Genomic DNA, 14,218 nt, shown 5'->3' with positions numbered 1-14,218 from the left:
TTCAGCGGAATTCCGAGAACAATGGAAGAGTTCCGAAGCATTTTTAAACGTCAGCAGAATTCTGAAAACAATGGAAGAGTTCCGAAGCATTTTTAAACTTCAGCAGAATTCCGAGAACAATGGAAGGGTTCCGAAGCATTTTTAAACTTCAGCGGAATTTGGAGAACAATGGAAGAGTTTCGAAGTATTTTTAAAAGTCAGCGGAATTCCGAGAACAATGGAAGAGTTGTGAAGCATTTTTAAACTTCAACGGAATTCCGAGAACAATGGAAGAGTTCCGAAGCATTTTTAAACGTTAGCGGAATTCCGAGTACAATGGAAGAGTTTCGAAGCATTTTTAAACTTCAACGGAATTCCGAGAACAATGGAAGAGTTCCGAAGCATTTTTAAACTTCAGCAGAATTCCGAGAACAATGGAAGAGTTTCGAAGCATTTTTAAACGTCAGCGGAATTCCGAGAACAATGGAAGAGTTCTGAAGCATTTTTAAACTTCAGCAGAATTCCGAGAACAATGGAAGAGTTTCGAAGCATTTTTAATTGTCAGCGGAATTCCGAGAACAATGGAAGAGTACCGAAGCATTTTAAAACGTCATCGGAATTCCGAGACCAATGGAAGAGTTCCGAAGCATTTTTAAACGTCAGTGGAATTCCGAGAACAATGAAAGAGTTGCGAAGCATTATTAAACGTCAGCGGAATTCCGAGAACAATGGAAGAGTTCCGAAGCATTTTTAAACTTCAGCAGAATTCCGAGAACAATGGAAGAGTTTCGAAGCATTTTTAAACTTCAACGGAATTCCGAGAACAATGGTAGAGTTCCGAAGAATTTTTAAACGTCAGCAGAATTCCGAGAACAATGTAAGAGTTCTGAAGCATTTTTAAACTTCAGCAGAATTCCAAGAGCAATGGAAGAGTTCCAAAGCATTTTAAAAGTTCAACAGAATTCCGAGAACAATTGAAGAGTTCCGAAGCATTTTTAACCGTCAGCGGAATTCCGAGAACAATGAAAAAGTTGCGAAGCATTATTAAACGTCAGCGGAATTCTGAGAACAATGGAAGAGTTCCGAAGCATTTTTAAACTTCAGCAGAATTCCGAGAACAATGGAAGGGTTTCGAAGCATTTTTAAACTTCAACGGAATTCCGAGAACAATGGAAGAGTTCCGAAGCATTTTTAAACGTCAGCGGAATACCGAGAACAATGAAAGAGTTGCGAAGCATTATTAAACGTCAGCGGAATTCCGAGAACAATGGAAGAGTTCTGAAGCATTTTTAAACTTCAGCAGAATTCCGAGAACAATGGAAGAGTTTCGAAGCATTTTTAAACTTCAACGGAATTCCGAGAACAATGGAAGAGTTCCGAAGCATTTTTAAACTTCAGCAGAATTCCGAGAACAATGCAAGATTTCCAAAGCATTTTTATATGTCAGCGGAATTCCGAGAACAAAGGAAGAGTACCGAAGCATTTTTAAACATCAGCGGAATTCCGAGAACAATGAAAGAGTTGCGAAGCATTATTAAACGTCAGCGGAATTCCGAGAACAATGGAAGAGTTCTGAAGCATTTTTAAACTTCAGCAGAATTCCCAGAACAATGGAAGAGTTTCGAAGCATTTTTAAACTTCAACGGAATTCCGAGAACAATGGAAGAGTTCCGAAGCATTTTTAAACGTTAGCGGAATTCCGAGTACAATGAAAGAGTTGCGAAGCATTATTAAACGTCAGCGGAATTCCGAGAACAATGGAAGAGTTCTGAAGCATTTTTAAGCGTCAGCGGAATTTTGAAAACAATGGAAGATTTCCGAAGCATTTTTAAACGTTAGCGGAATTCTGAGAACAATGGAAGAGTTCCGAAGCATTTTTAAACTTCAGCAGAATTCCGAGAACAATGGAAGAGTTTCGAAGCATTTTTAAACTTCAACGGAATTCCGAGAACAATGGAAGAATTCTGAAGCATTTTTAAACTTCAGCGGAATTCTGAGAACAATGGAAGAGTTGCAAAGCATTTTTAAACGTCAGCGGAATTCCGAGAACAATTTAATAGTTCTGAAGCATTTTTAAACGTCAGCGGAATTTTGAAAACAATGGAAGAGTTCCGAAGCATTTTTAAACGTCAGCGGAATGCCGAGAACAATGCAAGATTTCCGAAGCATTTTTATATGTCAGCGGAATTTCGAGAACAATGGAAGAGTACCGAAGCATTTTTAAACTTCAGCAGAATTCCGAGAACAATGTAAGAGTTCTGAAGCATTTTTAAACTTCAGCAGAATTCCGAGAGCAATGGAAGAGTTCCAAAGCATTTTAAAAGTTCAGCAGAATTCCAAGAACAATTGAAGAGTTCCGAAGCATTTTTAAACGTCAGCGGAATGCCGAGAACAATGCAAGATTTCCGAAGCATTTTTATATGTCAGCGGAATTCCGAGAAAAATGGAAGAGTACCAAAGCATTTTTAAATGTCAGCGGAATTCTGAGAACAATGAAAGAGTTCCGAAGCATTTTTAAACTTCAGCAGAATTCCGAGAACAATGGAAGAGTTTCGAAGCATTTTTAAACTTCAACGAAATTCCGAGAACAATGGAAGAGTTCCGAAGCATTTTTAAACGTCAGCGGAATTCCGAGAACAATGGAAGAGTTCTGAAGCATTTTTAAACTTCAGTGGAATTCCGAGAACAATGGAAGAGTTTCGAAGCATTTTTAATTGTCAGCGGAATTCCGAGAACAATGGAAGAGTTCCGAAGCATTTTTAAACTTCAGCAGAATTCCGAGAACAATGGAAGAGTTTCGAAGCATTATTAAACTTCAACGGAATTCCGAGAACAATGGTAGAGTTCCGAAGCATTTTTAAACGTCAGCAGAATTCCGAGAACAATGTAAGAGTTCTGAAGCATTTTTAAACTTCAGCAGAATTCCGAGAGCAATGGAAGAGTTCCAAAGCATTTTAAAAGTTCAACAGAATTCCGAGAACAATTGAAGAGTTCCGAAGCATTTTTAACCGTTAGCGGAATTCCGAGAACAATGAAAAAGTTGCGAAGCATTATTAAACGTCAGCGGAATTCTGAGAACAATGGAAGAGTTCCGAAGCATTTTTAAACTTCAGCAGATTTCCGAGAATAATGGAAGAGTTCCAAAGCATTTTTAAACGTCAGCGGAATTCCGAGAACAATGGAAGAGTTCTGAAGCATTTTTAAACGTCAGCGGAATTTTGAAAACTATGGAAGATTTCCGATGCATTTTTAAACATCAGCGGAATTCTGAGAACAATGGAAGAGTTCCGAAGCATTTTTAAACGTCAGCGGAATGCCGAGAACAATGCAAGATTTCCGAAGCATTTTTATATGTCAGCGGAATTCCGAGAACAATGGAAGAGTACCGAAGCATTTTAAAACGTCAGCGGAATTCCGAGAACAATGGAAGAGTTCTGAAGCATTTTTAAACGTCAGCGGAATTTTGAAAACAATGGAAGATTTCCGAAGCATTTTTAAACGTCAGCGGAATTCTGAGAACAATGGAAGAGTTCCGAAGCATTTTTAAACTACAGCAGAATTCCGAGAACAATGGAAGAGTTCTGAAGCATTTTTAAACTTCAGCAGAATTCCGAGAGCAATGGAAGAGTTCCAAAGCATTTTAAAAGTTCGGCAGAATTCCGAGAACAATTGAAGAGTTCCGAAGCATTTTTAAACGTCAGCGGAATGCCGAGAACAATGCAAGATTTCCGAAGCATTTTTATATGTCAGCGGAATTCCGAGAACAATGGAAGAGTTCCGAAGCATTTTTAAACGTCAGCGGAATTCCGAGAACAATGAAAGAGTTGCGAAGCATTATTAAACGTCAGCGGAATTCCGAGAACAATGGAAGAGTTGTGAAGCATTTTTAAACTTCAGTGGAATTCCGAGAACAATGGAAGAGTTTCGAAGCATTTTTAATTGTCAGCGGAATTCCGAGAACAATGGAAGAGTTCCGAAGCATTTTTAAACTTCAGCAGAATTCCGAGAACAATGGAAGAGTTTCGAAGCATTATTAAACTTCAACGGAATTCCGAGAACAATGGTAGAGTTCCGAAGCATTTTTAAACGTCAGCAGAATTCCGAGAACAATGTAAGAGTTCTGAAGCATTTTTAAACTTCAGCAGAATTCCGAGAGCAATGGAAGAGTTCCAAAGCATTTTAAAAGTTCAACAGAATTCCGAGAACAATTGAAGAGTTCCGAAGCATTTTTAACCGTCAGCGGAATTCCGAGAACAATGAAAAAGTTGCGAAGCATTATTAAACGTCAGCGGAATTCTGAGAACAATGGAAGAGTTCCGAAGCATTTTTAAACTTCAGCAGAATTCCGAGAACAATGGAAGGGTTTCGAAGCATTTTTAAACTTCAACGGAATTCCGAGAACAATGGAAGAGTTCCGAAGCATTTTTAAACTTCAGCAGAATTCCGAGAACAATTGAAGAGTTCCGAAGCATTTTTAAACGTCAGCGGAATGCCGAGAACAATGCAAGATTTCCAAAGCATTTTTATATGTCAGCGGAATTCCGAGAACAAAGGAAGAGTACCGAAGCATTTTTAAACATCAGCGGAATTCCGAGAACAATGAAAGAGTTGCGAAGCATTATTAAACGTCAGCGGAATTCCGAGAACAATGGAAGAGTTCTGAAGCATTTTTAAACTTCAGCAGAATTCCCAGAACAATGGAAGAGTTTCGAAGCATTTTTAAACTTCAACGGAATTACGAGAACAATGGAAGAGTTCCGAAGCATTTTTAAACTTCAACGGAATTCCGAGAACAATGGAAGAGTTCCGAAGCATTTTTAAACGTTAGCGGAATTCCGAGTACAATGAAAGAGTTGCGAAGCATTATTAAACGTCAGCGGAATTCCGAGAACAATGGAAGAGTTCTGAAGCATTTTTAAGCGTCAGCGGAATTTTGAAAACAATGGAAGATTTCCGAAGCATTTTTAAACGTTAGCGGAATTCTGAGAACAGTGGAAGAGTTCCGAAGCATTTTTAAACTTCAGCAGAATTCCGAGAACAATGGAAGAGTTTCGAAGCATTTTTAAACTTCAACGGAATTCCGAGAACAATGGAAGAATTCTGAAGCATTTTTAAACTTCAGCGGAATTCTGAGAACAATGGAAGAGTTGCAAAGCATTTTTAAACGTCAGCGGAATTCCGAGAACAATTTAATAGTTCTGAAGCATTTTTAAACGTCAGCGGAATTTTGAAAACAATGGAAGAGTTCCGAAGCATTTTTAAACGTCAGCGGAATGCCGAGAACAATGCAAGATTTCCGAAGCATTTTTATATGTCAGCGGAATTTCGAGAACAATGGAAGAGTACCGAAGCATTTTTAAACTTCAGCAGAATTCCGAGAACAATGTAAGAGTTCTGAAGCATTTTTAAACTTCAGCAGAATTCCGAGAGCAATGGAAGAGTTCCAAAGCATTTTAAAAGTTCAGCAGAATTCCAAGAACAATTGAAGAGTTCCGAAGCATTTTTAAACGTCAGCGGAATGCCGAGAACAATGCAAGATTTCCGAAGCATTTTTATATGTCAGCGGAATTCCGAGAAAAATGGAAGAGTACCAAAGCATTTTTAAATGTCAGCGGAATTCTGAGAACAATGAAAGAGTTCCGAAGCATTTTTAAACTTCAGCAGAATTCCGAGAACAATGGAAGAGTTTCGAAGCATTTTTAAACTTCAACGAAATTCCGAGAACAATGGAAGAGTTCCGAAGCATTTTTAAACGTCAGCGGAATTCCGAGAACAATGGAAGAGTTCTGAAGCATTTTTAAACTTCAGCAGAATTCTGAGAACAATGGAAGAGTTCTGAAGCATTTTTAAACGTCAGCGGAATTTTGAAAACAATGGAAGATTTCCGAAGCATTTTTAAACGTCAGCGGAATTCTGAGAACAATGGAAGAGTTCCGAAGCATTTTTAAACTACAGCAGAATTCCGAGAACAATGGAAGAGTTCTGAAGCATTTTTAAACTTCAGCAGAATTCCGAGAGCAATGGAAGAGTTCCAAAGCATTTTAAAAGTTCGGCAGAATTCCGAGAACAATTGAAGAGTTCCGAAGCATTTTTAAACGTCAGCGGAATGCCGAGAACAATGCAAGATTTCCGAAGCATTTTTATATGTCAGCGGAATTCCGAGAACAAAGGAAGAGTACCGAAGCATTTTTAAACGTCAGCGGAATTCAGAGAACAATGGAAGAGTTCCGAAGCATTTGTAAACGTCAGCAGAATTCCGAGAACAATGTAAGAGTTCTGAAGCATTTTTAAACTTCAGCAGAATTCCGAGAACAATGGAAGAGTTTCGAAGCATTTTTAAACTTCAACGAAATTCCGAGAACAATGGAAGAGTTCCGAAGCATTTTTAAACGTCAGCGGAATTCCGAGAACAATGGAAGAGTTCTGAAGCATTTTTAAACTTCAGCAGAATTCTGAGAACAATGGAAGAGTTTCGAAGCATTTTTAAACTTCAACGGAATTCCGAGAACAATGGAAGAGTTCCGAAGCATTTTTAAACGTCAGTGGAATTCCGAGAACAATGAAAGAGTTGCGAAGCATTATTAAACGTCAGCGGAATTCCGAGAACAATGGAAGAGTTCCGAAGCATTTTTAAACTTCAGCAGAATTCCGAGAACAATGGAAGAGTTTCGAAGCATTTTTAATTGTCAGCGGAATTCCGAGAACAATGGAAGAGTACCGAAGCATTTTAAAACGTCATCGGAATTCCGAGACCAATGGAAGAGTTCCGAAGCATTTTTAAACGTCAGTGGAATTCCGAGAACAATGAAAGAGTTGCGAAGCATTATTAAACGTCAGCGGAATTCCGAGAACAATGGAAGAGTTCCGAAGCATTTTTAAACTTCAGCAGAATTCCGAGAACAATGGAAGAGTTTCGAAGCATTTTTAAACTTCAACGGAATTCCGAGAACAATGGTAGAGTTCCGAAGAATTTTTAAACGTCAGCAGAATTCCGAGAACAATGTAAGAGTTCTGAAGCATTTTTAAACTTCAGCAGAATTCCAAGAGCAATGGAAGAGTTCCAAAGCATTTTAAAAGTTCAACAGAATTCCGAGAACAATTGAAGAGTTCCGAAGCATTTTTAACCGTCAGCGGAATTCCGAGAACAATGAAAAAGTTGCGAAGCATTATTAAACGTCAGCGGAATTCTGAGAACAATGGAAGAGTTCCGAAGCATTTTAAACTTCAGCAGATTTCCGAGAATAATGGAAGAGTTCCAAAGCATTTTTAAACATCAGCGGAATTCCGAGAACAATGGAAGAGTTCTGAAGCATTTTTAAACGTCAGCGGAATTTTGAAAACTATGGAAGATTTCCGATGCATTTTTAAACATCAGTGGAATTCTGAGAACAATGGAAGAGTTCCGAAGCATTTTTAAACGTCAGCGGAATGCCGAGAACAATGCAAGATTTCCGAAGCATTTTTATATGTCAGCGGAATTCCGAGAACAATGGAAGAGTACCGAAGCATTTTAAAACGTCAGCGGAATTCCGAGAACAATGGAAGAGTTCTGAAGCATTTTTAAACGTCAGCGGAATTTTGAAAACAATGGAAGATTTCCGAAGCATTTTTAAACGTCAGCGGAATTCTGAGAACAATGGAAGAGTTCCGAAGCATTTTTAAACTACAGCAGAATTCCGAGAACAATGGAAGAGTTCTGAAGCATTTTTAAACTTCAGCAGAATTCCGAGAGCAATGGAAGAGTTCCAAAGCATTTTAAAAGTTCGGCAGAATTCCGAGAACAATTGAAGAGTTCCGAAGCATTTTTAAACGTCAGCGGAATGCCGAGAACAATGCAAGATTTCCGAAGCATTTTTATATGTCAGCGGAATTCCGAGAACAAAGGAAGAGTACCGAAGCATTTTTAAACGTCAGCGGAATTCAGAGAACAATGGAAGAGTTCCGAAGCATTTGTAAACGTCAGCAGAATTCCGAGAACAATGTAAGAGTTCTGAAGCATTTTTAAACTTCAGCAGAATTCCGAGAGCAATGGAAGAGTTCCGAAGCATTTTTAAACTTCAGCGGAATTCCGAGTACAATGTAAGAGATTTTAAGCATTTTTAAACTTCAGCGGAATTCCGAGAACAATAGAAGAGTTCCGAAGCATTTTTAAAATTCACACGAATTCCGAGAATAATGGAAGAGTTCAGATGAATTTTTAGACTTCAGCAGAATTCCTAGAACAATGGAAGAGGTCCGAAGCATTTTTAAACTTCAGCGGAATTCCGAGAACAATGGAAGAGTTCCGAAGCATTTTTAAACGTCAGCAGAATTCTGAAAACAATGGAAGAGTTCCGAAGCATTTTTAAACTTCAGCAGAATTCCGAGAACAATGGAAGGGTTCCGAAGCATTTTTAAACTTCAGCGGAATTTGGAGAACAATGGAAGAGTTTCGAAGTATTTTTAAAAGTCAGCGGAATTCCGAGAACAATGGAAGAGTTGTGAAGCATTTTTAAACTTCAACGGAATTCCGAGAACAATGGAAGAGTTCCGAAGCATTTTTAAACGTTAGCGGAATTCCGAGTACAATGGAAGAGTTTCGAAGCATTTTTAAACTTCAACGGAATTCCGAGAACAATGGAAGAGTTCCGAAGCATTTTTAAACTTCAGCAGAATTCCGAGAACAATGGAAGAGTTTCGAAGCATTTTTAAACGTCAGCGGAATTCCGAGAACAATGGAAGAGTTCTGAAGCATTTTTAAACTTCAGCAGAATTCTGAGAACAATGGAAGAGTTTCGAAGCATTTTTAAACTTCAACGGAATTCCGAGAACAATGGAAGAGTTCCGAAGCATTTTTAAACGTCAGTGGAATTCAGAGAACAATGAAAGAGTTGCGAAGCATTATTAAACGTCAGCGGAATTCCGAGAACAATGGAAGAGTTCCGAAGCATTTTTAAACTTCAGCAGAATTCCGAGAACAATGGAAGAGTTTCGAAGCATTTTTAATTGTCAGCGGAATTCCGAGAACAATGGAAGAGTACCGAAGCATTTTAAAACGTCATCGGAATTCCGAGACCAATGGAAGAGTTCCGAAGCATTTTTAAACGTCAGTGGAATTCCGAGAACAATGAAAGAGTTGCGAAGCATTATTAAACGTCAGCGGAATTCCGAGAACAATGGAAGAGTTCCGAAGCATTTTTAAACTTCAGCAGAATTCCGAGAACAATGGAAGAGTTTCGAAGCATTTTTAAACTTCAACGGAATTCCGAGAACAATGGTAGAGTTCCGAAGAATTTTTAAACGTCAGCAGAATTCCGAGAACAATGTAAGAGTTCTGAAGCATTTTTAAACTTCAGCAGAATTCCAAGAGCAATGGAAGAGTTCCAAAGCATTTTAAAAGTTCAACAGAATTCCGAGAACAATTGAAGAGTTCCGAAGCATTTTTAACCGTCAGCGGAATTCCGAGAACAATGAAAAAGTTGCGAAGCATTATTAAACGTCAGCGGAATTCTGAGAACAATGGAAGAGTTCCGAAGCATTTTTAAACTTCAGCAGATTTCCGAGAATAATGGAAGAGTTCCAAAGCATTTTTAAACATCAGCGGAATTCCGAGAACAATGGAAGAGTTCTGAAGCATTTTTAAACGTCAGCGGAATTTTGAAAACTATGGAAGATTTCCGATGCATTTTTAAACATCAGTGGAATTCTGAGAACAATGGAAGAGTTCCGAAGCATTTTTAAACGTCAGCGGAATGCCGAGAACAATGCAAGATTTCCGAAGCATTTTTATATGTCAGCGGAATTCCGAGAACAATGGAAGAGTACCGAAGCATTTTAAAACGTCAGCGGAATTCCGAGAACAATGGAAGAGTTCTGAAGCATTTTTAAACGTCAGCGGAATTTTGAAAACAATGGAAGATTTCCGAAGCATTTTTAAACGTCAGCGGAATTCTGAGAACAATGGAAGAGTTCCGAAGCATTTTTAAACTACAGCAGAATTCCGAGAACAATGGAAGAGTTCTGAAGCATTTTTAAACTTCAGCAGAATTCCGAGAGCAATGGAAGAGTTCCAAAGCATTTTAAAAGTTCGGCAGAATTCCGAGAACAATTGAAGAGTTCCGAAGCATTTTTAAACGTCAGCGGAATGCCGAGAACAATGCAAGATTTCCGAAGCATTTTTATATGTCAGCGGAATTCCGAGAACAAAGGAAGAGTACCGAAGCATTTTTAAACGTCAGCGGAATTCAGAGAACAATGGAAGAGTTCCGAAGCATTTGTAAACGTCAGCAGAATTCCGAGAACAATGTAAGAGTTCTGAAGCATTTTTAAACTTCAGCAGAATTCCGAGAGCAATGGAAGAGTTCCGAAGCATTTTTAAACTTCAGCGGAATTCCGAGTACAATGTAAGAGATTTTAAGCATTTTTAAACTTCAGCGGAATTCCGAGAACAATAGAAGAGTTCCGAAGCATTTTTAAAATTCACACGAATTCCGAGAATAATGGAAGAGTTCAGATGAATTTTTAGACTTCAGCAGAATTCCTAGAACAATGGAAGAGGTCCGAAGCATTTTTAAACTTCAGCGGAATTCCGAGAACAATGGAAGAGTTCCGAAGCATTTTTAAACGTCAGCAGAATTCTGAAAACAATGGAAGAGTTCCGAAGCATTTTTAAACTTCAGCAGAATTCCGAGAACAATGGAAGGGTTCCGAAGCATTTTTAAACTTCAGCGGAATTTGGAGAACAATGGAAGAGTTTCGAAGTATTTTTAAAAGTCAGCGGAATTCCGAGAACAATGGAAGAGTTGTGAAGCATTTTTAAACTTCAACGGAATTCCGAGAACAATGGAAGAGTTCCGAAGCATTTTTAAACGTTAGCGGAATTCCGAGTACAATGGAAGAGTTTCGAAGCATTTTTAAACTTCAACGGAATTCCGAGAACAATGGAAGAGTTCCGAAGCATTTTTAAACTTCAGCAGAATTCCGAGAACAATGGAAGAGTTTCGAAGCATTTTTAAACTTCAACGGAATTCCGAGAACAATGGAAGAGTTCCGAAGCATTTTTAAACTTCAGCAGAATTCCGAGAACAATGGAAGAGTTCCGAAGCATTTTTAAACTTCAGCAGAATTCCGAGAGCAATAGAAGAGTTCCAAAGCATTTTAAAAGTTCAGCAGAATTCCGAGAACAATTGAAGAATTCTGAAACATTTTTAAACGTCAGCGGAATGCCGAGAACAATGCAAGATTTCCGAAGCATTTTTATATGTCAGCGGAATTTTGAAAACAATGGAAGATTTCCGAAGCATTTTTAAACGTCAGCGGAATTCTGTGAACAATGGAAGAGTTCCAAAACATTTTTAAACTTCAGCAGAATTCCGAGAACAATGGAAGAGTTCCGAAGCATTTTTAAACTTCAGCAGAATTCCGAGAGCAATGGAAGAGTTCCAAAGCATTTTTAAACGTCAGCGGAATTCCGAGAACAATGGAAGAGTTCTGAAGCATTTTTAAACGTCAGCGGAATTTTGAAAACTATGGAAGATTTCCGATGCATTTTTAAACATCAGCGGAATTCTGAGAACAATGGAAGAGTTCCGAAGCATTTTTAAACGTCAGCGGAATGCCGAGAACAATGCAAGATTTCCGAAGCATTTTTATATGTCAGCGGAATTCCGAGAACAATGGAAGAGTACCGAAGCATTTTAAAACGTCAGCGGAATTCCGAGAACAATGGAAGAGTTCTGAAGCATTTTTAAACGTCAGCGGAATTTTGAAAACAATGGAAGATTTCCGAAGCATTTTTAAACGTCAGCGGAATTCTGAGAACAATGGAAGAGTTCCGAAGCATTTTTAAACTACAGCAGAATTCCGAGAACAATGGAAGAGTTCTGAAGCATTTTTAAACTTCAGCAGAATTCCGAGAGCAATGGAAGAGTTCCAAAGCATTTTAAAAGTTCGGCAGAATTCCGAGAACAATTGAAGAGTTCCGAAGCATTTTTAAACGTCAGCGGAATGCCGAGAACAATGCAAGATTTCCGAAGCATTTTTATATGTCAGCGGAATTCCGAGAACAAAGGAAGAGTACCGAAGCATTTTTAAACGTCAGCGGAATTCAGAGAACAATGGAAGAGTTCCGAAGCATTTGTAAACGTCAGCAGAATTCCGAGAACAATGTAAGAGTTCTGAAGCATTTTTAAACTTCAGCAGAATTCCGAGAGCAATGGAAGAGTTCCGAAGCATTTTTAAACTTCAGCGGAATTCCGAGTACAATGTAAGAGATTTTAAGCATTTTTAAACTTCAGCGGAATTCCGAGAACAATAGAAGAGTTCCGAAGCATTTTTAAAATTCACACGAATTCCGAGAATAATGGAAGAGTTCAGATGAATTTTTAGACTTCAGCAGAATTCCTAGAACAATGGAAGAGGTCCGAAGCATTTTTAAACTTCAGCGGAATTCCGAGAACAATGGAAGAGTTCCGAAGCATTTTTAAACGTCAGCAGAATTCTGAGAACAATGGAAGAGTTCCGAAGCATTTTTAAACTTCAGCAGAATTCCGAGAACAATGGAAGGGTTCCGAAGCATTTTTAAACTTCAGCGGAATTTGGAGAACAATGGAAGAGTTTCGAAGTATTTTTAAAAGTCAGCGGAATTCCGAGAACAATGGAAGAGTTGTGAAGCATTTTTAAACTTCAACGGAATTCCGAGAACAATGGAAGAGTTCCGAAGCATTTTTAAACGTTAGCGGAATTCCGAGTACAATGGAAGAGTTTCGAAGCATTTTTAAACTTCAACGGAATTCCGAGAACAATGGAAGAGTTCCGAAGCATTTTTAAACTTCAGCAGAATTCCGAGAACAATGGAAGAGTTTCGAAGCATTTTTAAACTTCAACGGAATTCCGAGAACAATGGAAGAGTTCCGAAGCATTTTTAAACTTCAGCAGAATTCCGAGAACAATGGAAGAGTTCCGAAGCATTTTTAAACTTCAGCAGAATTCCGAGAGCAATAGAAGAGTTCCAAAGCATTTTAAAAGTTCAGCAGAATTCCGAGAACAATTGAAGAATTCTGAAACATTTTTAAACGTCAGTGGAATGCCGAGAACAATGCAAGATTTCCGAAGCATTTTTATATGTCAGCGGAATTTTGAAAACAATGGAAGATTTCCGAAGCATTTTTAAACGTCAGCGGAATTCTGTGAACAATGGAAGAGTTCCAAAACATTTTTAAACTTCAGCAGAATTCCGAGAACAATGGAAGAGTTCCGAAGCATTTTTAAACTTCAGCAGAATTCCGAGAGCAATGGAAGAGTTCCAAAGCATTTTAAAAGTTCAGCAGAATTCCGAGAACAATTGAAGAGTTCCGAAGCATTTTTAAACGTCAGCGGAATGCCGAGAACAATGCAAGATTTCCGAAGTATTTTTATATGTCAGTGGAATTCCGAGAACAATGGAAGAGTACCGAAGCATTTTTAAACGTCAGCGGAATTCTGAGAACAATGGAAGAGTTCCGAAGCATTTTTAAACTACAGCAGAATTCCGAGAACAATGGAAGAGTTCTGAAGCATTTTTAAACTTCAGCAGAATTCCGAGAACAATTGAAGAGTTCCGAAGCATTTTTAAACGTCAGCGGAATGCCGAGAACAATGCAAGATTTCCAAAGCATTTTTATATGTCAGCGGAATTCCGAGAACAAAGGAAGAGTACCGAAGCATTTTTAAACATCAGCGGAATTCCGAGAACAATGAAAGAGTTGCGAAGCATTATTAAACGTCAGCGGAATTCCGAGAACAATGGAAGAGTTCTGAAGCATTTTTAAACTTCAGCAGAATTCCCAGAACAATGGAAGAGTTTCGAAGCATTTTTCAACTTCAACGGAATTCCGAGAACAATGGAAGAGTTACGAAGCATTTTTAAACGTTAGCGGAATTCCGAGTACAATGAAAGAGTTGCGAAGCATTATTAAACGTCAGCGGAATTCCGAGAACAATGGAAGAGTTCTGAAGCATTTTTAAGCGTCAGCGGAATTTTGAAAACAATGGAAGATTTCCGAAGCATTTTTAAACGTTAGCGGAATTCTGAGAACAATGGAAGAGTTCCGAAGCATTTTTAAACTTCAGCAGAATTCCGAGAACAATGGAAGAGTTTCGAAGCATTTTTAAACTTCAACGGAATTCCGAGAACAATGGAAGAATTCTGAAGCATTTTTAAACTTCAGCGGAATTCTGAGAACAATGGAAGAGTTGCAAAGCATTTTTAAACGTCAGCAGA

This window comes from Phyllobates terribilis, unplaced genomic scaffold (assembly GCF_046119375.1).
Source record: "Phyllobates terribilis strain yellow unplaced genomic scaffold, ASM4611937v1 Scaffold_22__1_contigs__length_20350403, whole genome shotgun sequence".
Taxonomy (NCBI): domain Eukaryota; kingdom Metazoa; phylum Chordata; class Amphibia; order Anura; family Dendrobatidae; genus Phyllobates; species Phyllobates terribilis.
Note: the sequence above shows the minus strand (reverse complement) of the source record.